The following is a 24,933-nucleotide window of genomic DNA, read 5'->3' on the forward strand; positions in this document are numbered from 1 at the left end:
TTTGCAGTAAAGAGCAATCAAGTTAATCAAAATAACTGAGAAAAAGGAAAATATATGCAGGAAAATCTCTGCTGGCTCACCCAAGTATACAGATTGCATGTGCTACTTCTGTAGTAAAATCTTGCAGACTTTAAAGGCAGAGACCTAAGACACTGAGCAATCACTGGTATGTGTGCAACTATTCACACACTTAGTGAAAAGCACATGCTAAACATGTTGCTGATCTTTTCCTTCATGTTTTGTTTCTTCTTCTGTCTGTTTTCTATTTCTGTGTCAGTCTTTTCTTTTTCTTTTGCTACCTATAGAGCTACTTTGAGGCCCTTGGCAGGATTTATGTTCTGTCTGTCTTGCAGGGACAGCAGTCTTTCCAGTGACTGTTTTCGTACACTTCTTTGCCCTCAAATCTTTCCCAGTTAGTGTAGGTTTGGAACTCTTAGTGGAGTTCCTGTCTTCTGTGGGATTTCAGAGGGAGCTCAGACCCTGGCGTTCAAAAGTATGAACAGCTTTGTTTATCCAGGTCTGAAAAAACATCTCCACCAGCTAGACAGCATCCTTGAATTGGGACCTTGTCTGCATGTTGGATAATCTGTGCATTGAGAACAAAAGGACATAAGCAATTCCATCAAGCTGATTTACAGCAGGAGGATTAACAATAAAATAAACAGCTTCCTATTCACTATGTGAAGGTCTGTCAACATATTTTGACAGTTTGTTGCAGTGATGCATTAGTCAGCACAACAGCATGTTATGTGAAAGTGTCATATCTGTATCTGGCAGGAAATTGGCCAAATTACCTGTAACTCTCATGACTCTTGCTGTCTTTAAATAGCTTTTTCCTATATGCATTTTCCCCGTCCCATCTTCTTCCTAAATCAGAGATGGGGTGTTGTCAGAAGCTAGAGCCTGAGACGTGGCATCTCATTTTCTCCTGTTATAAAAAGACTGAACATATATTGCTGAAGTGGACATGAAGTTACTTTTTCATTTCACTGGTCTGTGTGTTTGTGAACAGAGCTTGACCAATTGCCTGGAAACCAGCCTGTAATGTTAGAAAAAGATGGTGTGGTCATTGGCCACAGTTTTCCCCATTGCTCTTTATGAGTATTTTGCTTATGCCAAAGAGAGCAAATCCAACCATTGTGTGGAGTCAGACTATATCCTACACTGCAGTTCAGGGTTAGATTCATGTTTGCTTTCCATGGAAAGATTGAGCATGTATGAATGTGGCTGACTATGACACAGTCTAGTCCATGTATCTGAGTGTTGGCTTGTCCTGCGTGGGCTCCTCTCTGAATGCTTGAAAAGTCTACTAGGCTATTGAGGTGGCCAGCAGGGAATTTCTTCAAACAAATGGAAATAACAATGAAATTGCAAAACGTTGCATCGTTTTGCACCTTTGTCCAGCACCATTTGCTTTAGGAGGGCTCCCTGTGTCCGCAGAGGATGGCCAGATCAGAGCCCCACTTGCTACAAGTACCTTGCGGAAGAGGGGAACAGGATCAGCCATGTATTTAGAAGAGCATCCTTTACCAAGGGCCACGGTGGTTAGAACAGAACTAAAAATAGGTGCAAAGAAAATTAATAAGCCTCAGAATCATTGGGATAGAGTGGAAGAGAATAAGGTACCTTTCCTGGTGTCTGTCCAGTATGTTTAAAATTGACTTAGATTTTAAAATCATGGGACAGACTCAGCAAACAATCAGTCCTGACACTTTCAAATCAGCTAAAGGGCACTCAGCAGAAATGCTAATGGATGAGTTCTAGTGAACACAGAAGGGAGAAAGATGGAAATACTGTCTCAAAGGGTATCAGCAGATTTCTCTGCAGTACTAAATGTAAAAGACTAATGAGCAGTGTCTGAACACACATGAGACCACTGCATTTATTCTGGATGTCCTTCTGCAGTGTTCACTTTTTCTTACCAATGACAGCTGTGATTTGTAACCTCTACCGACTGCTTAGACGCAGATATTCTTGTTCCTGCTTTAATTTCTTGCTTGGGAAGAACAAAAACTTGCTCCTAGCTCAAACCTGTGTCTTTAGAGAAAGAGCAGATGCGTCTGTGGCAGTGAAGGCAGATACAGTTCTGACTGTATGCAAGATTCACAATTTTGCCTGAACTGGGCTCAGCCAAACCTGGACCAAAATGCATATGAGCTCTGAATTAAAACTTTTAAATGCAAACTGAGCACTTGTTTAAATCTTTTCAGTGTCTTTGTCCTTGTGGTAAGATTTCACTGATCTAGTCAAACAAAAGCAAAGGTGTTTCATCTTAGACTATCTTTGGTCTTTACTGCTGAAAATCCCAGAAGCTTCATATTCTGTTTTTTATCGCCATAAAAGAGATAACAACAGGGAGAACCTGTCTGTCCTCTGACACTTTTGAAAACACTGAAACATGAACAAAAGAAAGCAGGCTTTAGTGATCTCATGGTTTTAAAACCACCTGGAAAGATTTAGAATTTCTCTTTGCATGTTATTAGATGAGCAAATTCTGTTTAGGATTTTTATTCCCTTAGACTGAAGGACACTTCAAGGGTCTAACTCTGTTCTCCATTACTGTAGCATTGGTGTAACTGAGCTTTAATGAAATTCTGATTGATGCCACTGTGAGATTGGAATAGGAGGGCCTGTAATGGTTCTATTAGAGTAAAAGGAGCTGTACCAGTTCATGCTTAAAACTCAGGAGCCCTATTCCCAAAGCAGTTATGTAACATTTATACAGAAGAAACAAGGAAGAGATTAATAAATGCTGTTTTAAATATTTACAGGTCTCTCTATCTTGCTTCTTAGAGATGCAAGTATGAACAGCTGTTGTGGAAAAACTGCCCAAGCTCTCTGCCTGACCCGGAATTTCCCTCTTTTTGTGCACAGGACACAGTCAAAGGGGTGGATGCCAGCCCAGCTGAGAGCTGCTGTGCTGTGCAGAAGTCCTTAAGCAGCTGGCTCCAGCCCCACAGCCCTGCGCAGGAGAAAGCAGTGTGTGTCAGCCATCCTTTGAAAACCTTTAGTAATCAGTAGAGTTTTGGTCACATCCTGGTCTACCTCCTCTCTAACCATGGGTCCAGAGCTTCACTTCATTCACAGTCTTGCTTTTTTGGCTATGTATGAAAGTAGCAGATCCAAGGGAGAGCAGCTCCAAGGAATGTCTTCCCAGGTATGCCTGGAGTGCTTCCTCCCATTCTTTGTGAACTCCACACACACCCTACTAAACATGGATTTTGGGCTCCAGTGCCAGGGGTGGAAGGCTGATGAACTGCCATACTAACATCACTTCTGGAAGAGCTTTTCTGTGCACATGGCAGTTCACTGGCTGTCCACTGACTTCTAGACTTAAAAATCATAATATGTTTCTCTGTGCTGCAATGGAGAGTGAGAGCATTGGTGCCATCAGCTCTTCTGGTGGATGAGCAGGAGCAGTAACATCTGGTTAAGGGACAGTGACAGATGGGTATGGTCTGCCCTTGCTTGCCCAGGATTCAGACTGCATCAGCAGTCCAATGCTTTAGAAATATACAGCACTTCTAAAGCTCTATGTGTAATTTTTTTTCCATTTCTGAGAGGACATATTTTACATTAGTTACGTGATTTTTAGTGTCACTGATCCCTGTTCGTGCTCAACTTCAGTGGCCCATGTTAAAGTCTTTTCCCTCATTCCAAATCTTTACTGGTGAATTATTTGCACAGGATTTGCTGTTGCCTTTTTTCTGCTGTCAGAATTTGAACTTGCTGGCTGTATGCTATGCGCTAGGTGTTGATTTCTTTGGCATATTGCCTTTCTTCTTTTGGCAAGTCCTGAGTTTGTTCCATTCTCTTTATGAAGTGACATGAAAAATGCTAAGCAGAATTTGCAGTGACTTTCTCTTTTGTTTAATCAGTGATTTATCTTGACATTGTCTAGTGTGTAAATTTTGTCCTTTTGAAGACCAGGAGTAGTTGCTGTATGGTAGCTTTGTCACTGGGCTGCACTGGCTGTAGATACTTATCTGCTCAGCAACTGGTATGTAACACAAGTTTATTTCTGGGGTGGGGAAGTGGAACCAGTATTACAATTTACTGAGAGTATCTGATAAATTGTTCTGTTCAATAGTAATGTGAAATGTGATGTTTTATTGCTGCCACCCTGACGCTCTGAATATTCCATTCTCCCTGGGTTCTTACAGTTCACCCTTCATTATTTGCTCCAAACAGGTCATGAGTCTGTAATATCCTGTGCCTCTGCTTCCCTGTCTTATTTCCAAAAGCTGTAAAGGGCAAAATCCACATCAGTGCTGAGCCCGTATACAGGGCACATAACTTGCACTGGACAGTCCAGATGCTGCCTGTGAATGGTCATCTAATGTTTTGGATAAGTATGGGGCACTAATCTGCCATGCAGTGTGACACTCTGGAGAGCCACTCACTGTTGAGCGCTTAGTGAGATCCAAGCCCACAGGGACTTTTCAGGAACCTGTGAAATGACAGCACAGATCCGATCAGCTGCAAGAGCAGAGATAGGGTTTGCTATATCATATAAGCCAAATTATGTTTATTCTATACTGTGGTGAGATTAAGTTAAACCAAATTGTGTAATGCCAGCGTTTCTGACTGCATGATTTGAAGTTTCTGTGTGTGTTTGAACATGTTTCCTTGTGAATGGAGTGCTGCAGAGACCTGTGAATCTGAGTGGGCCATCCACACACTGTACATCAGGAGAAGCCCAGTGCAGTTTACCCTGCACAGTCTACCTGTGTCCTGGGATGACGTATGTGTAAATGCCATCCACAGAGCAGGACACAGAGCTGCAGCACTAACCATAGTCTAAGGCTATAAGATAGCAACTGATTTTCCATATAAATCAATGACAGTAATATTGAAGGACTGAGACTAAGGTAAAAATAGTTAGAGCTATTCCCAGGTTTGAACTGAGAGCACAGCTTTGTCGTGTTTGTTGGGAGAAAGAGGAGCCTCCAAACCATCACTCATGCAGTGCCTTTGCTAGAGAAGAAGTTAATTGTACATCTGATGCAGCAGGAGCCTTTCTGGGTTGTCTTTCAGATGAGATGACAACTGATAATTATATGAGGGCTACAGGCTGTCTATCCTCTATTACTCCAGCATATCTCTGAATACTTTCACTAGGGGAAAAATAACACAAGAAGTCTAAGAAAACCTTTGATTATAGGGAAGGAAGTAAAATTTGTTGTTGTTGTTGCTTGCTCTTATTCTAACCAGCCAACTGTTAAATCTTGCATCTGATATAATTGCACACAGCGTTGGGAGCATTGCTGTGGTGTTTCAGGTCTTACTCTAGTGGGTGGCTGGATCTGCACATCTAGCCAGACTTCTCTCTGTGTGTTTTGCTTCATCAGGACACACTCAGTTTGCAAGGGCAGGATTTGGGATGCAGTACATCTGTGCTGGCTTTAGTGGTATCTTGTGCCTAATCTCCTGCTCCTGCCATATCTGCCCATCTCTCAGCAGTAACCTGAAGTCAGTATCGGTGATAAGATACAAGGTGGTAGAAAGTGTTAGATGAAATCTGGGTGTTACGTCTGCTTGCAAATTGTTCCCAGATACTGTATAAACTTAGCTCTGTGACTTTGTATCAAATGTGCTGTATGTGCTGGGACCATTAATCTACATAGACCAATTACCTTGCTTTCATCACTTTTCCTAGTACTTTACAGGAAGCCTTTTTCACTTATGCAGCACCAATTGTGCAAGAATTGGAATATGCTGTAGTTAAATGAGAATGGAAGTGGGAAGGGAGGAAGAACAGTATTTCTCCCAGCATGCCATAAACTTATGACAGGACCCTGTGACTAAAATCTGAGCCCTGGGATAACAGTCCAGCAGAGGAGGAAAGCTTGCACACAAGAAAATCGTTTTGCATTGGCTTCCCCAGAGTGGTTTGTTCTGGGGAAGCAGAGGGCAACATGTGAGTGTGATTTTTTTTTTTTTTTTTTTTTTAAATCCAATTTTACAGCTCATATAAGAGACCTCTAGCTAAACAGGCTGGGGACTAGATCCCTGTTACTGAATTAGCAGCTATGTATACTTGACTTAGCATCAGGGTGATGTCCTACATAAGTTCACTGACAGCTAGATTTTGTCTTGTGTCAGAGCTCTCTTTTGGCTGATTCATGACAATTTCTGGCCTGTCCTCAGGCTGAAAAAAATCCCTTCTTACATGTCTTATATATGTATTCAGGCCGTGTTAAGTTTCCATAAATGGTCTGCCACAGAGACATTAGGGTGAAGGGTTGTTAACAGAGCAGGACTGGAACCAAGTGTTCCTTGGGCGTTGTGAGCTGCTGCACAATCTGTCGGCCAGGCCAAAGAGACATTTTCTTCCTCATCCCTCTCTCCCTGCACTGGTTATTTTTAGAATCTCTCCACCTCTGCATGTCAATTGTGAGAGCTGTGTTGCAGTAGATGAGATTACAGGCCAAATAGGTTCAAGCCAGCCAGGCTTGGTGTTTGTAATGGGTTTTATATAACACTGCATAAGGCATTTGCTTCTTTTCATATGTCCATGATATATGCCAGCTACCCACTGTAGTATTGTTCCAGTGCTTGAAGTGGAATAACATTTTATTTTTCAGTAATGAGACTGCTTCACACAGGACTTACTTTAAGACTAGATCTAGGGACAGAGGAACATTTGCTTGACCTCTTAGAAATTCTTGGAGTGCTGTAATTGCTGCAAGTACTTGTTTTAATGTATACAAACCTACATATGCACACAGATTTGATTCATTGCTGTCTCAATTGGTATGTACTTATTTTCACTGTCCTGGGGTTTTGGGGAGTGGACATGCAATGAAACTAATGACGGGTCCGTGATGAAAACTGAGTCTGTGGCAGAGTTGGTAATTTAACACAGCTTTGCTGAAGCTGAGCTACTCTTTCAAGAACTGAGACTTATTTTGTATGGAAGGAGATGCTGGGATGAGTGTGTGTGTGTGTGCACCCTCCAGACCATTTCAACACAGAATGAGCCTTACTAATTACTTCGTTAATTGAGTATTTACTTAACATATGACCTCCTTTAATGTACTCAAACACTCTGAGTTGGCTTTCCTTAGGAGTTCAGTCTGCAGCTCTTTATTCAGGCAGAATTCCCTTTATACCACTTATACTCTCTCTGGAGCAGGGCCAGCAGCTCCTACCCAGGCTAAACCATGGCCTTTTAAACAAGGAGCAGATTTTTTCCACCCTTGCCATTAGATGTTTTATGTGCACTTCGAGACTTTTCCTTCAGTGACGACAATATCAGCATCCTGGGGGGGAAGTCTTGTTTCTGTAAATGACAGAGGTTTGTTGTTAAATTCAGCAGGGACTAGAGAAAAACACACCAGGAATTGTATAGAAAACTCATTCTCTGGAGATATTTTTCCAGTGTCACAGATTCAAGAAGCTTGGAGCACCCTGCTGTATGAATGCTTGCTTGACGCAGACTGTGTTGCTGTGTCTTTTAGGAAGATAAATCCCTCTCCTCTTTCCAGTTTTATTTTCCTTTCCTTTGCTTTTAAAGCTTCAGAGTCTCACCTTCCCTCCAGGGTCAGCTCCCTGGCATTATGGACTTGAGCGATACTTCTTGTCTCTTCTGAAAGAAGTTGCTGGTGTTGCTGTGGTTTTGAAGGATAAAGAAGGAAGACCCTGGGGCAGTAAATGCCTCAGCTACATTTGCAAACTTCCACAGATGAGCAGTCAGTGTATGCAGCTTAAACTACCATGAAAGGACAACAGGAAGAGAAGAGTGATTTTTTTGAGAATAGCATCATATTATATTCTTCTCTGAGCAGATAATTTATTCAAGAAGTGACAGATTGTCTAGTCTGTCTGAGGCACTAGCCTGCGACTTGGATCTAACTGTGGTTGCCACAGATTCTCTTTGCTGTCAATATGTAGTGTATCCAAGCATAAAATGAACCATCAAACCACATCTTAGAGGTGCTGTGTTAGGTCTGAATGGCCAGGATGAGAAACCTTGAAAGGCTATTGCCTGCACCTGAATCACAGATCCTCTTAAGGCTTTGATCTGCAAGGCTTTAATTCAGCATGCTATATTAGCACTAAATTTATATCTATATTATATGTCCAGTAAGATTAATAGCCCACATTGCAACTGTCTTTTGGACCAAGTGTAGGCTTTCCTGTTTAAATCAGCTGAGTAATTGATCCTGAAATACAGGCACAGGAAAATGCTTGAAAACCAGATGAGAAATGCTAGAGCTTACTCTGGAAAGATCAAGTATACAAGAACATAAAATTTACTTAAGAGGGCTAGTGCAGGAAGGAGGTGTCCTAGAAACTGAGTATCCCATGTTGTAGAGAAAGTTTTTTCCAGTGCCCAAGAGAAACAACAGAAAATCATGGAGAAGCAGTTTTTCAGGAGTCTGACACTGAAAAAGGGAGTCTGCAGCTTGCAGCTTCTTCCTGATAGATGGCAAAACTCCCCTGTATGCGGGGAGTGTTCAGCAGGACACCAAAGGTATCTGCACAGAGAGTTATATTAGGCAGCTCTGGTTTGGTGGCTGTGTTTTGAGAGGCGTTTGCAAGACTTTCCTGATGGTCCCTTTAAAGAGGAACTTCTATTACACTGAAGAGCAAAACCATTTTGTAAACTCTGGGCAAGAAGTTGAGGAAGAAGATGGGGCTCATCCCATCTAAGTCTGCAAAACAATGGAGTTGGTGAACTCCTGTTTGATGAAACGTGTGGAAAGATACCCTTTGTATGCACGTGCCAAGGTTTAGAAATTTACTGCAAAAGCACTTTTTAGAGTTAAATGCATCCTTGTGGTGTTGTTGATTTATAGATTTTATTGCCATTAAGTTCTTCTAGCATAACTTTGATTGTATAACATAGTACAAGTGGCTCCTGTGTCAAGTCCATTGCTTCTGGCTTCGTTCAAGGTCAGGTTTAGTATGGTGCTAAGGGAGCTATTTCCCCCTCCTGTGTGCTTCCCTCCCCTTGTTAACCCTGTCTGGTATGATGTGAGCTTTTAATGATGTGGTGGCTCTATGCCTGCCTCTCTACCTCCATACCTTCCTCGCTGCTTTCCTACCTGGGCAGCACATGGTCATTTAATAAAACTGCATCAATCTTTATTTTTGAGAAATATGAATTCATACCTAGAAAGAGCAGCAAGGCTGAGCTGTCATCAGGTGCATCGTTTCATTGTGACTCAACTTAGATATATGTACTTGAATGGCAGTTGCCCTGTTCTAGATCACTTTCATCCAAATTGCTCCCAGAACACCACGAAGTGTCTCTGGGACCACTTCCCCCTTTCCCACGTTTGGCAGGCCGCACAGCTCCAGCCCACTGCCGTTACGCAGAGAACCGCAGAGACCTGTCCAGCTGCTGCGAGACACGGCGCAATTTGTCCAGGACATTGTGCTTGTCAGGTCCCTCCGAGAGTCAGTGTTGGCAGGATGCCCATCTCTGTAATATCTGTACACCTTGCCTGCGAGGTTGTTATTCCTACCCTTACAAAAAAGTGCATGGGTCCTGTCCAAACCAGTACGATTAAGAGATAAGGCAGCTGCTGGCTGTTCAGCAGGTCAGTCTGTGGGGTGAGGCACTGCAGTCTGTTACAAAGGCACCAGCACTGCATTTTGGCACCAACTTATTTTTCCTTTAGCATTTCCTCTTATATATTGACCAAGCTGCAGCCTTGAGGTTTACCACCCCCTGGTACCAGAGTCTTCATAGAGAGATTTTAAGAAAATACGTACAAAAAGGCACCCAGTCCATGAACACTTTAGGCAGAATCAGTCCATCAGCCCTCTCTGCAGGGAGCCCTCATACACCAGGTTACAACAGCAGTGTCAGATAGACACTGCCGTTCCTATGGAGATGTAAAAATGTCTGGCTGTTTAACTCAAGGTGGTTACAAACCGCGAAATTATCTACTTTACTCCATGGTGAGGAATATATACTGCTCAGTGAGGATTCCTTTATTGAACTGGTCCAGTGAAAGGTGTCCTCAGAAGGCTCCCTTTGTTCTTTCAGGCTCTCAGTGTCCCACCTTATGTGTCATACATCTGCCTTTGCTACAGGGCTTCGCTAAGCCTTATCACTGAAGGGTAAATTACATCCTTGTTACTGTAACAAGTATCTTCTGAGCACTTGCAGATAATGCACATCAGAAACTGTGCCCCTGGAAATGCACAGGGAGTACCTGTGGTTTCTTGGGGCTGGTATATGTCTAGTGATTAGTGGTGGACTTGCTTCTCGCATCCAACACTGAAGTGAAATGCAGTTGGGTGAGGGCCTTCCAGTATAAATCTATTGTGATTTCTGCATTTTCTCACCTCTTGATTGTAACTCCTACAAGACATCTTTATGTTGGAGGAAAAGAGATACAAGCACAGTTTTGGCAGGTTGAGAGCGGGCAGCAGCAGCAGAAGCTCTGAGTATTTGAGAGAAATTGCACTGTGGAAGGTCTGGCAAATACACAGTAATCAGTTTTTGCCTATTTAGGGATTTCACAGGGGATCACTAAATTGTCAAGAGCGTTTAAACTGGTAACTGTGAAGCAAAGAAGAGCCTGTGAACTGAAAGGCCAAGAGGGGAGTGTAAGCACCTACTCCAATTTTTAAAGGGACTCGGCTAGTATAGAAATAATGTTATACTGTATGTGTTATACCTGGAATTGCGGTGAGGTACCGTGATAAAGCATAAACTAGTCCACTCTCCTCTTGTATAGATGCTCCAAAGCAGAACTGCACATAGTCTGATTGGCAGTGGGTAGGGGATGTTCTACACCAGAGATAATAATTTGAGCTCCAGTGACTAATTCTTACCTTATTTCTGGGGGTCCATCTCAGGAGAAGCTCTCCTGATTCACTGTAAACAGTGCCTATTCTGTTTTTACAATGAAAGATTTAGTTGGTTTTGCTTTCCGAGCAATTAATTTTCACTGTCTGGGACTCTGTGGTGATATGTTGTCATAATACCTACAGGGAACATATATTAGCTGGAAAAATCAAACTGACTATTTTTCTGGTCAGGCTGTTTGGTTTGATTTTAATGTTAGGAAAAACAAATTCACGTACTGATGCACAAAGCATCAACACATATAAAAAATAAATCAACATATACCACTGAGAGATGATAAATACACACCCATTGACAGAAAATGCAAACTACGTCCCTAGTAAAAGCTGGTTGAAAAAGGCAGCAGTAGAAATGAGCAAGACCAAACCAGTAACTTCTTAAAAGGCTTTAGGAGGAGACAGTTTCATGTAACAGGAACAGCCCTGTGTGGACTTCTGTGCTGCATGTGAATGCTCACAGCCCCACGTACAGGTGGACAGAAATGCCCCTCTAATGACTGTTATCTTGACTGACAGCTGGACTGGGAACAGTGACGTGCTTACCTGAGCCTGTGAGATGTGATTTTTTTAGGTGATGAAGGACATCACAGAACCACTCTTACCTTTCCTGGTGTAGACTAAAGTGTAGTGTGAGCACAGGGCTAGTGAGTACCAGCTGAATCTGTCTGGTGAAGTGCTGTATCGTTACTATTTGTTACTGGTTCTGCTGTGGGGCTTGGTCCCTTGCATACAAGAGGAAAGTTAGATGGGGTGGTGTCTCTTCAGCTAAAAAGTGAGGTGCTGTAGCCAGCTGGTGCCCTCTGTGGGGTGATCCCAGGGACAGCACACCTGGTGCACACTGACCAAGGTGCACAGCACATCGACAGGGGCACACATGCACACAAGTACTCTAATTCCATACACAGTGATGCCACAGTCCAGCTCATATTTCCACTCAGAAGAGTAGGGTTTTTCCATTAGCCAAATCTCTTTCAAAATCTGACATTCCTACTTAGTCCCTGGGCCCAGCACTCTTTACAGTCCATCTGTTTCTGGATAAGAAGAGAAGGTGAAATCACATGCCAGCAGAGAAAATTACCTTTGCATCAGATATTATCTTTTCAGTAGTGTGTACAGTGAGCTGAGAATACTGGGTCCAGTCCCTCACTGAGATTCTTATAATACCAGTACTAATTGATGACAGTTGGATTGGGCACACTTCTAAAACACAAAAGTACAATTCCACTGTAAGCTGTGCACCTTTATTTCCTTTGTCTTTATATTGGGCTTTGGATCTTTCTTCCATTCAGCCTTCTAACCATGAAGAAGTACTAATATCAACCGGCCTGTAATGGCTAATAAGGATGCAGAGTATAGGAAGTGCTGTAATATGAAGCACCCTTGTACAGCTTCTAAGGCTGGAAAGAACATGCATTTTCTATGCACACAGGCTTTGTTCATCTGTCCCTTTCTATACAAAAATGCTGGGTAATTATCACTCCTAATGTCTTTCCCAGTGTAGACCAAAGAGCAATGTGGATTTCAACATGTGATTTTATACAGTGAAAATTTCCTCCTTTGCAGTTTGAATGATGCATTTCTGTATAGGGGAATTGCTCATAGCATGGGAACAGGAGGTATGAGGGGGCTTCTGGGCTATTACATTGCTTGGAGTTGGCAGCTGCAACAAGGCACAGGGGAATTAGAGAAGATTAACACTGCTGGCTGTATGACTGCTACAGTCAGGAATCTGTCTGCTTGTGCGAGCTGATGCAGCAAGGACTCCCTCCTTCCCTTGGCCCCTGGTAGCTTTGCTCTTGGCAGGGTTCGCTGCTATCCTCTCTCAGCTTTAGCAGTCCTGACTCGTGCTCTGCCACTGCTGCCACAGCCTGCTTATCTGTGCTTCCCTTGTCTTGACGTCAGAGGAGTCAGCTGCTGTTCAAACTGTCAACCTCATTTCAGGCTTGGTAATTATCCCACCACAGCGAGTGGTACTGCACATTTCCTCCTCTGTCTCTTTGGGGAAGGACATTATCTCCCAGCTACACTTTTCTGAAAGGTTAAGCATCTTTCTCTTCAACTAAGTGGAAGATTGTTCCTTTAATCATACCTTTCTGCCTGATGTTTGTCATCTTAACTAATGTGCGTCTCCCTGTGCTGGATTTATCCAATACTCATTCCTCCCAGGATTTGTGTCAAAGCATTAATTTGCCGTGAAATTTCTTTCATCGAATTTAATTTCAGGACTGCTGCTCAGGCATTTGCATTTGAGATCAGATCTCAAGACCTACATTTCATCCTCTGTGAGCCTGCCAAAAGCCAACCACGTTCCCTTTTAACAGCTGGGTTCAAAACTGATTTCAGGAGACCAGCCTGAGAGAGCTGAGGATGCCCAAACTGTGCTGCCCCGGGCAGGGCCCTGGGCAGGTCCTTGGCTGGCTCTCAGACCACAATCTAAATTGTTTTTGAAAGTAGGTGTTACTGTGTGTGAAACGTAGTGTTGTGTTCTGTTTGCATATTGTTTGGTTGCTTTTATGCATTAAGAAGAGAAGGTAACAATGAAAGCACTCAGTCAAGAGAAGTGACTAAGCGTAATGCTTGCTTTGCATCTTTGAGGCTAAGAAATCCAACCTGTAAGTATGTTGCTGACAAAACTGGGTGATACTGTATCTCAGGAATCTGCCATTGCACTTGCCATGATTTTGACCTATGAATCAGAGACGAACAAATGAAGTGCCATCATGGCTGGCAGAAAAGTGTCTTGTTCTGATTTTGCGTAAGCCGTGCAGTCTGCAGTCACTGCCTGGGTTTCGGCACAAGCCTGGAGCACACCTGTAGCAGTGGCACTAGCTTTAAAGGCTCTGGTTTGGTGAATTTTCTGCAGCTTCTGTTTGGCTTTGGGCACTGTGTTTTCACTGGTATAGGGGATGTCTGATCTACGTGCTGTGACCTACCTACCAGTCATGGTTCAGACTTTCTCTGTTCTCCCCATCCTCTCCAGCTTTTCCCTGCTGGTCTTTGGTATTTTGTTTGTTCTTTGCATTTGATAATACCTCAATTAAAATGTGACTGTGGATGTGTCAGCAAGGAAGGCTCTGAGAAACTGTTGGCTGATGAGCTGGCACTATGTGCCCCACCTCTTTCCCCAGTTTTACTTCAAAAAATGATAATTATTCCTGGAGTAGATCCCATTTGGCTGATGTCTGACAACTGGAAGCCATGAAAACCATTATTCTGTGTAAGTTTCCTTTATGTACTGACGAGAACAATCACGCACACAGCTGCAGAGGAAGAATATTTTCTCTGAAAATTAATCCATGCTGCATCACTTGTAGATAAACCTGATGTTACTCAAACATTTTCCTCCTCATTGTTTAAAGACAAAGCATGCTGCACCTACATGACCAGTTGCCTACTGTGTCTCTTGAGATCTGACTATTTTATGCTATATTTGACTTACGCTAATGAACAGGACAGTAATGGGCTGTGCCTCATTTCAGCTTGTCACAGCCTTTGCTTATAGCCTTGTTTTCCAGGAAGGCTTGGTTTCAGTTCTGGTACAAGTGGAGGAGAAGGTGTTAATGCTTATTTTAGCAAGTGAGTGAATCAGTGGTTTTAGGAAAACAGTTCAACGCTTTAACCCTTTGTTTCCAGAGCAACACAAAAAAAAATCACTGTAGAGTGAACAGATGGATCTGGCATATTTTTAGCCTTGCTCTCTGTTCCCATGGTATTCCAGACTGTGTGGGATTCCCCATAGACTGTTGTAAGATTGGTGGGCCCAGCCAAATGTCTTGTTTTGCAACACAGCATCAGAAGGAAGGAGGGAAATGGAATCCTGTTCAAATCAGATCTGTTTAAGTAACTTTAAATGAGAGGTTCTAACATACAGGATCATGGATGGTGGGGGAGTCTGCAGAGAGATGTTGATCTTATGATTCTGATGCTTGCTCATTGTCAGCTGCTACACTGCATTAGGAAGGACAAAATAAATGAAAAATACTATTCTAGTGATATTGTCTGTACAAGCAATTGATGCATCTAAAGGTGTAGATGGCAGAGGAAAAATTCACCAGGATTTTGGTGGTCTCTGACTTGCAAATAGGATGGGGGAAAGTACCTTCTGTAGCTGTGAACAGTCTCTTTGGGATGTGTACTCTGAGGAAGTTCTGAAAACTTCTTAATTCCGGGCAGTGATCCTTTCTGTATGTAGTCAGATTCAGAGCTATTCACATGCACTCTTGTTTCAAAGTTTATTAGTGATTCTCTGTGGTCATAAAATGTTTTGTTCTGTGAGTAGAGAGACTAGCCAGTGAGGTATACGGTGTAAGAGAAGGGATTCCTTAGGTGTAGTAACTTCTGGGTCTCGGCTATGGTTACAACTCCTAACTATAATGATGTTAACTACAAAATCTGGGTATGTAATATTGCAAGAATTGTATTTGTTGTTATCCCAAATTAGGTTTGTGTCATCATGTGTATTAAAGACTGCAAGTGATTTCTCAGTAGAGAACAGAAATCATAGCATCAATTTTCCTGGCACTGCCTGGGTTTCTGTTACACGCATACATTCATTGAGGTTCATGGAGTGTAATGTTCTCTTAATAGCTTATTTGCATATTAGAATGTTTTAAACAATCCACCTCTAATGTGTTCTCTCTGTGCAGTACCATATGACTCAATCTTTTACTGTCAGAAGATAATAAAATGCTATTTGACAGAATAAGAAGACAAGGTGATGATAAGGGTCTGCCCAGTGGGGCAAGTTTCACTGCAACACAGTAGAGTTTAGTAATACCTGTGTGTTGTGTCAGGCCAAATTGTTAGCATGTCTGGTGTTCCCTGTGTAGTCAAGTAAATGTATTAAGAGGTGACAGACACCTGACCATAGTGCTGAGAAATTAGAAGGCAGACTATAGTGGGCGAGACAGGGTAAAAAAACCCGACAACCTGCAGCATGGACCAGCTTGGTGCAGATTTCATTGCTGTCTGCAGTATCATCACCTTTATAGTGCCCTTTTTAATGTGGTTTAAGTATTGCTATAGCCATTTTAAAGAAGGGGAACCCAAAGCAGATGAAGTCATTTGTTGGTAACAGCATGCTACTGGTAAACTTGCAGCTCTGACCCCCATGCCACAGTCCCATGCTCACTGAATACCATCTCATTCCCCAGCAGCATGGATCTCCCAGTCTAGACAGGTAAACCGCCCTGTCCGGGGGGCCATGGTGTGAATCCTATAGCTCCTGCCCTGTGACTCCCATGAGCTGAGAAGAGGCAGTTAACTGCCCTTCTCTCCTGTTTGTCACTTCTGTAAAGTGCTCCAGACCTTCTCCACAGGAGTGGGCAGGTGGGTCTCAGCAGATGCAGAGCGCTTGCTGTCCTTGCGTTTCTGAGGGTTAGCAGCTGACCTCCTGTGTGCCTGCTGCAGATCCGCAGTGCTTCGCCATTCCTGTTTCAGTAGTTAACTGCATTTGCCATCTGTCGCCCACCTGAGTTGAGGTAATGCTTACGCAGGGCATTAATAACACATGAACACTAGAAGCTTCCCTTGTTCCTTTGAATGCACTCAACACCTGCAATGCCTCTGAAACCACCTCTTGCTTTCTGTGGCTTTATAATTCACTGATACATTTCATACACTCAGCAAAATGCCACATCATGGATGTTTTCTCCATCTGGGTAACTGGTGGATATTTTTCTCCCATTGCACCAAGGCTCCATGGACCCAAGTTGGTATTTAGAAGAAGATGCAATTCCATGTGTTGATGCTAAACCCAGGAAAGCCAGTGAACGGACTCCCTTGAATTTGATAAGATTTTTTGCATGGGAGCCATTAGTAGGTTATGGATGTAACAGATCTAGGAATTCGCTCAAAGTCAAGGCCGAGACTATTCAACAAATTTGCTTATGTCATTTAGGATACAATCCCAAAATCTGCCTTCTAGCTGTTAAATTGGAGTTAAAGCAGGAACTGAAACAATCATTTCTGTTTACAGAAATCTTACAGACAAGCCAACTTTCAGGCTTGAAGCTTGCTGATGAAGTACCACGGGGCAATGACTGATGCTTGAAATCAAAATTCAAAGCAAATTCAAAGCCATTGTTTCCAGCAGTGATGTATGTTCCTGCATGTTTTAGGATCAGACAGCAGCTGATGGAAATTCATGATGGTGTTTGCAGGGATGTGAATTATTTATGATGCACAGTCTGCCAGAACTGAATGGTGAGGGGAGGCTGTTTCATGGACTTTTGATTCCTAAATGCTGGTCTTTCATGCCTTACACGTGTGACTAGGTACATCGTCCTTCGTGTGCTTTAGGGTCAGGTTCAGGGAGAGCATCGGGTCATCTAGTGTGATGTCCTGAAATGGTGACAGCACAGCTTTTAACCCACTTACTCTAGGCTAGGTAAATCTTCCAGGTATATCTCGTTGTCTTCTCAAATGGCCTCAGATGAGGGAATCCAGTTCCTTTTTATAGTTCCAGACCAGTCCCATTTTATAGTTCTCATGGGTAAACAACCATGCTGATAAAAAATTGTACCTTGTTTTTAATTCGAGTTTGTTCAGTTTTAATTTGCAGCTAGTGGTTCTTTATGTCTTTCCTCTGCTAGACCAGAGAGTCCTTTAGAACCTGCAGTTTCCTGCTTGCAGAAGTCTTTCTTACCTAGTAACAAGCCAACACTTGGTCTCCCTTTTGCCAAATTAAACAGAGAAAACTCTTTAAGTTTGGTCGCATAAGGTGTTTCCACAGCACTTGAATGTTATGTCAGTTCTCTGCAACTGCTCTGGGTTTTGAGCATCTCTTACGGAAGTGGGTACCACAACTGTGTTAGTATTGGTTTCTCCAATGCAATGTAAAACGATTTCCCTCATCTTGCTCTGCTTCCCAGAATTGCCAGAATATCACAGAGAAGCCTCATTCCTCTCCCCTGCAACTGTAAATCCCAGCTCATCAAAATACAGTCCTTGTCTCAGTAGATGTGTTACTCTTTTTCCTTCTCTTTTGTATTCTTTTCTGTTTTGTGACCTTGCCTGACAGTGCTTAAAACATCTTGTCTGTATGGGCTTCACTTATGAAGCTATCCAGAGGAGTATGAGACAGTCTGCATTGTTATTTATCAGCCTGTCATCTGCAAATTTCGTCATCATGGTTTTTATATTACTTCCAGTTTGTGGATGCAAACACCAAATAGCTTCAGAGAAGGACCAGTCCTACCAGATTCCAATAGAAACACTGGTATCCCACACTAATGGGTCTTCTGGGCACCCATTAGCCTGAGCCTGTCTGATATGGCAGGTTGTTTTTAGTAGTAGTCCTTTAGAGAGAACTAATTAATAGCTAGATTCATCATTTCGGAGGTTCATACAAGCACAGCCTATTCTAGTGTTATCTGTAAAAAGGCAAGGTGAAAAACTGCTGGTGTCTACATGGCTGTGGCCAGCTGCAGAGTGAAGTAGTGGATGACCAGGACCTGCAGAGCAAAGGGAAAGCAGGCTGCGGGAGAGGAGGGTGGCAATTTTTGAGTGGCAAGGAATTAGGTGAGCCACAGCAGCAAGAGTCCCTCTTGCTTTGTTACTCAAGGCCCTAGATTGGGACCAGGGACAAAACAAAACTTCCCTGTGCAACAGTGAGGGCGACTTACTGAACAGCTCTAACATCCCGGGTGACGTGGATGCTAAAAGGGCCTGAACTCAGGGGCTGGTTAAAGAGCCGGGTGTGGGTCTCAGCACATGTGGTGGCCGCATTCCCTGGCACTGCTCAGCTGGCACAAGTCCTGCCTCTGCATTTCATACCATGAAGGTATAAACTAATGCCCCTTCCCCAGATGAGGAAGAGGCCAGCCAGTCTGTTAAAATCAGGGTGAGCGCATTCTGCAGCTCCCTGTATAAAACATGTGAGAACCTCTCTAATTCCATCCTGCAACATTTCTATATGTAATCTCCTTTTGCTGTTTTTTTGAGGTTTCTCACAAATGCTCCTGCTTCAGAAGATTCTGCCTAAATGTCGCTGCCACAGCGCAGCCTGACCTTTCCTGCAAGTGCTTGTCTTGCCATTCTTACAGTCCCCAGGTGTTCTCTGCTCGCACTTCAGGGTGAGACGTGCTCAGAGACTCCTGCAGTATGAAGGCAAACTGCTGAGATGAGTTGTTTATTTCAGATGGCATCTTCTGGCTGTGACTTGGATCCTGCTGTAAGATTTCAGTGGATGGAGCCAGTGTGGGGTCCCTCAGAACTCAATTACATCTAAATCTAACAAATTTTCTTTGTGTTAACAAAATCTCTTCTGTGCTGGGTGAGGTCTGAGTTTCTTCTTGTCTGGAAATGGAAGCAGGATTCTGTTCCAGTCAGAACATCTTTTCTGGAAAAAAATACCTAGCTGTTTTGGCAGCATCAGTATGAGAGCTGGCCAGGCGTCCTTGGCTGGGAGGTGCCCCTGTATTGAACTTACTTGCAAGAAAAGATGTGTTTCAGTAAATCTCTTCTGAAGTTTGTCAGTGACCTGTCCTCTTCTCTTCCTCCACTGCTACAAAAATCCTTTCCCTTCTTCTCTTAACAGTCATTCAGATGCCTGGTCACGTAGAGCATGTGGTCATACTCCGAGGTACTGCAAGTCCTGGGGCAGCAGGCATGCTCAGTGATGCTGGGAAGGCAATTAGCTTGAGCAAAGGCTAACAAATGTTCCCCTTGCCTCTAGTTAGAGCAGCAGATTGCAGTGACTTCACCCCCCTGGACACCTTGGTGTGTGCCTGTGACTGGCTCCTTGCTCTCTTTCGAGCAGTGTCTTAGTCACAGGTTCCTGTTTGGCATCCTTGGCAGGATGGCCGGTGCTTCAATGTAGGTGTGAATTTTGTCTCAGGCAGTATGGCTACAGAGGACTCTTTACAAGCCACTCTGGATTTTCTTTCTGCACTGATTGCTGGGTCTGTCCCCCTGCCTGGTGCTCTCGTGTGGACATAGGAGGGAGGAGGGAGCCTTTCACACCATCACTGGAGCAGAACTGGGAAATGGAAAGTTCTCTTCTGCAATAAATTCAAAGCTGCCCCCAACATAGTCAGGAGTGCCTCTGGCTAACATAGTGAGAGACTTTGGGCTGAAGAAACTGAGGAAACATGTTTCCTAGTTGCTGAGTTGGGTGATTTTGCCAAAACTCAACTCTTTTCCTCATACCCAAATGGCACCAAAATCAAAAAGGTTATAGGATTTCAGCAAGCTCACTGCCTCTGCCTTCTTCATTCCTCGTATAAGAGTTAAAACAAAATGACTAGATGGAGTTCAAAGAAAAATGAATGTTGTCCTTCCCTTGTGATTTTTAGGACACTTTGAATTCAATGCAAACACCTGATCTTCTGAAAACTTTAGACTTCAGGGTTGTGTGGCAGGGCACCATTTGAAACCTCTGTTGAAGCAAATGAGCAAAGGACAGCACAGCTGACTGTATCTGTGGGCACAAAAATAGCCCAGTATGTACTGGATTTAAAACCCTTGCAGGTGATTTTTGAGCACCTCCTGGGCTGCCTGTGGGTTTCTGCCTTGGCTTCGTTGACACCAGGATTTCACCTCTGCTCTCCATCTGGGTCTGCACTCAGCTGTGTTATCGATTCTGGCATCCAGCAGACAGCTCTGCAGCAGCCTAGGACTTTTGATTCAGTTACTGCTCTCTTCCTTCCTGGGTAGGGTTTAGTATGGCAGATTTCCTGCTGAGACTCCGTTTGGTGTGTTCAGTCTCTGTATAGAGCTGGGTTGTAAATCATTTACTCATAGCCTTAGAGCTGAGAATCCAGCCCTTCCTGACCTAAGCCAGCCTGCTTACCTACAAAGTGCCACAAAGCTTCAGCTGTTCACCTCTGTGTTGCATCCAGAACTTACATTTTGAACCAGAGGCTCTCCGGTAGAAGAATATTCTGCCTCAATTTATTGTCCATGGCTTCGTACTGCTAATTCCTGCTCATTAATATGCATCTCTGCCTTGGGTCAGTTTTGATTTCAAATTGATTTCTTCGCACTGAACCTTGTCCCTTTATTTTCATTGTAGAGACTCTCAAGTGTTCCTAGCCCTCTCTTATGTGTCAGAAAGCAGCAGGGGGCAAACACCTCTTTGCAGCGCAGTCAGTAGAGCTGGGAAACCCAACAGAGAGGAGGCAAATGCTTTGGCTCAAGTGACCTGTTATTGCAATGGAGGAATATGTTTGCATTGGAAGGATAATCACCCATTCATCCAAGCAAGTTAAACAATAGAGACAGAGGGTTTGGTTTTCTCTGATTGTTTCCCAAAGCAAAAATGATTTATGTCTTCTCTCTGAGACTACTGGATGTCTACTAAAGGGTTCATTAGAGAGACCCTTGCAGCTCCCAAAACAACTGGCTAGATTATTGAGCCTGCAGCTAATTTATTTTGTCCTTGTCCTCTTCCTACAATGAAAAACTAGCAATCTAGACCTTGTTCGTGCTGTCCCACATGGTGGGGGACTGCTCTGTGCAGCAATGCAGAGAAAAGTGTCTGTCCCCAGCCCAAACCACTGTCTTTAGCTCATTGTGATGGCTTATGATGGTAAGCTCTGGAGCCCATGATATGTTCCCTACGCTGCCTGTAGGCATCACAACAATCCCATAGTCATTTCAGCACTGAATTTTGACAGCTGTTGGTTTTGCAGTCCTCTGTCCGTTGCGATGGGATCAGCAGAGCTGGCAGAGCCCAGCACTGCCTGGAGATGCTGGGAGCTCAGGCGTCTGACAGTGCCCGGGATGGGTGCAGCCCGCATATTCCACATGTGCAAAAACAGGCTGCATTGCCTGTTCTGTTAATGGGGCTGAAAGGCTGCTGCTTCCTCATTTGCAGCAGATTACCATAGCTGTAAGCCCAGGGGGCTGTTGACCGCAGAAAAGGCTTCCATGTCATGCAGCCTGGCAGTTATGCTGACAAGCCCTTAACATTTCCTGAGGCAATAAATAAGCGTTACAACTTCTGATTAATTGCTGGGAGTCAATGCTGTCTGAGAAGGAGGAGGATAGGATGTTATTTCTCTACAAAGTGAAGCAGAAGGTTGGTTGTCACACTACAGACAGGACAGAAGATTTAGGGGTAACTGTGATGGCATAGTTTATTTGGCCACAGCTTGAAATTGAGATTAATTTTAAGTAATGACTTCAGTCTGGAATTAACTAGGAAGAGCTTCTTGCCTTATCCCAGAAAGCCACTGGTAAAATGCATGATCAAGTGCAACTCTGTGTAAATATGCAGGGATTTATGTACAATACATGTGTGTATGTTAATGCACAAACTCTATGCAAGTATCCACCTAAATGTAGGCCCAGTTGATCAAAATCCATGTAGCCCCTGACCTTTGCTGGGAGCTGTGTTGATTAGCACTGGCTGAAGATGTGAGCACTAGTGACATAAATTCCATCAGGCTGTTCTGTGAATTCTTTATCATCTCCTGCACTGATGTCAGTTATTTGCATTATAAAATCTAATTGAAAACCTGAAAAATTGTATTTAGGGGAAACTGGAGGCTGAAGCACTTCGCTCAGGTGATAACTTAATTTACTGTTAAGACATTGCTTAGACCTAAATGTGAACATATTCTCTGTTTCTCCATAATACACACACCCAGGCCTATAACATCTTATTTAATTTGATTTTTAAAAATGTAATGGTATATGTCTGAGCAACTGGTAGACTACAATCATTGGATCAACTTTGAGAAATAAACTTAATGTGCTATATTCACTGGGAACACCCAGTGACACTGCTGTGTTATAGCACAATATTAAATGGTGTAGAGGCTTCCCAGCTGGCTGCAGGAATCTGTACATTAAAACCTAAAACACAATTTGTTGCCTCTTAGCAAGAGAGCTACAGGAAATAGGATTCTCTAAAGCAACCCTGCAAATATCTGAAATAGTATTTACTTACATTACAGTGATGGGAGCTTGCCATTTGTCAAAGAGAGTTACAGGCTGATTTTGTAACCTGGAAGACTAGTGTCTGATTAGATTTTGTTGCTGTATCTGTGAGGGGACAGATGCTCAGCTAGTGGCCACACCAAGGTCTTCAATAGAGCCTCTGGAGACAGGCTGATTTACACCAGCTGACACATCTGCCATGTATTTAAGCTACTACAGTGGTCAGGAAGATTTTCAGCTGTAAAATCTTGCTGCTCCCAGCCTTAATGGCCTGTTTGATTATACTGTTTTGAATGCACCCAAAAACAGTTTGAAGAAAGGAATTTCTGGCACTGCTTCATCCTCCTATAACATCTATGTTGTTCGCGAAGGTGAGCGGGGGTAACACTGACCCAGCTTTCCCATGTCAAGAGTGTCTCTACTTAATTGGTTTCAGTAAGGATTTCCAGCTAGTCTTGTATGCATTAAACGCACACTACTGTTTCTGGTGAAGGGGTTATGGTTTGGAAACAGAAACATGTCTTCTGCTGCTATAAATTAGTGGGGCAATAGTAATTGCTTGTGGTACCAGATGTAGGAATTTGATCATGAGTCGCATGATAGCTGACAGCAGGGCTCTGCTGCCCAGCTGGCAGGACTTGAGTTGTTGAAGCCTTCTGCAATAAGAAAGTTTTAAGATTTCTAGCTTGTCGTGGGCTCTGACGTCATCATACAGCTCCTTATTTGCCCTGCCTACATGAGCTGATTATTTTTTTCTTCTAAGAAGAGGAGAGGGGAAAGGATTCAATGTGAGGATCAAATGTTATTTTCTCATTCAACATATTATTTTGCATGTGAGTAAAAATTTTGTCATTTTCTCATCCAGATTTGCTTGTTCTAAATGAGGCCTTTGGCTGATCATGACATTTATGGGCACAGAGTGAATTTATAAGCACTGAGAGGATCTGAAAGCAGAAGTGTCATGCGCACATTAGTGCATTATCTGCAGGGCTTTAAGAAACTGCTAGGGTTCTGCTATCATGTAAAAAAAAAAAAAAATCACCAGAAAATTGAGAAACTGGGTCATCTGGATTCATTTGCTGTATATCTTTCCAGCTGGGCTTTTGTTGCTGCTCAGACTGACATATCTGAGCTCACACTGTAGTCACCAGGATTGTGCAGCATCCTACGTGCCTGCTGGCCTTGCCTCCTACACTCATCTTGTTTATACTTCAGGGTGTCTGGAGGGCCCAGATCAAGGTCAGAGTTGTGCTGCAGCTGGCTGTGAGCTTGCTTACGAGCAGCAAGAGGCTGCCTCTGCCTCAGTGAGGGTACCTGCTAGGTACAACAGGCAGAGGCATAGGGACACGAGGGGACTTCTGCAATGTCATGCAGCATCTTTATCACAGAGAGGAGTACAGCCAGATGGGGTGTCCCAGCACTGTGCCCACCTCCCTGGACTGTTCTGTCTCTCTCCTTATTCTTCTTCAACTACTTGTTTCTCTATTCCTTTATTCTAGACAGCACAACACACAACAGCCTCTCCAGTCTAGATTGCTTTTTCTCCCTCTTTCCCAAAACCCTCCTGAAAAATCTGCCAGACCTTCTTTGGGGCAAATGCCAGTTTGGTGGCTGTGTTTATATTCAGTGTAATCTCATTTTCTGGTGAGTAGTGATCAGAAAGGCTAAACTGTGAAGCTGAGATTATAAGCAATAAGTACATTGCTTATTTGCATAGTTTTTTGTGCTGTTAATATACCTCCATTTTCCTATCCTTGTATTCTCTGCTGTGGCAAGGAAGTTTTGTTTGGTCCCAAGTGCTCAGTGAGTTTTATCTCCTATAGTCTAGATTCTTCAGGGAATGAGGTTACTATGGGTTGTGCACATCTTTGTCTGTCCTTTCTCCTTCCCCAATAACTTTTGATAAGAGGGATGGAGATCACTAAGGTTTTAAGTTCCTATGAGCCGCATACAAGGGCTCTTAGGGAAGGAGATTCTGTTAGCACCCTGCTCTACGATGAGAGACTAGGTCACAGATTCACCCTTCATTAATATTAAGCTCTTCAGATTCCCATATGAGAGTATTAATATGTCTCAGCTGCAGAAGTTTTGGTCAGAGCACACACCTCAGCACCAGGTATTCCAACCATAAGACATGATTTCTCCTTGCAGAACAATTTGTTGGCTGATTCAAGTGAACATTACAGGTATTCTTGCACTTGGGGTCTTCTGTAGAAG

The 24,933-nt window shown here is 43.3% G+C and overlaps 1 protein-coding gene across 4 annotated transcripts in view; it reads left to right on the top strand.

The window, feature by feature from the left end:
• The window catches only part of RAB11FIP4 (RAB11 family interacting protein 4), a 127,879-nt gene that overhangs the window by 18,441 nt on the left and 84,505 nt on the right, over positions 1-24,933 (top strand). The window lies entirely within an intron of this gene.

The sequence above is a fragment of the Strix aluco genome, chromosome 21 (assembly GCF_031877795.1).
Source record: "Strix aluco isolate bStrAlu1 chromosome 21, bStrAlu1.hap1, whole genome shotgun sequence".
Classification (NCBI taxonomy): Eukaryota; Metazoa; Chordata; class Aves; order Strigiformes; family Strigidae; genus Strix; species Strix aluco.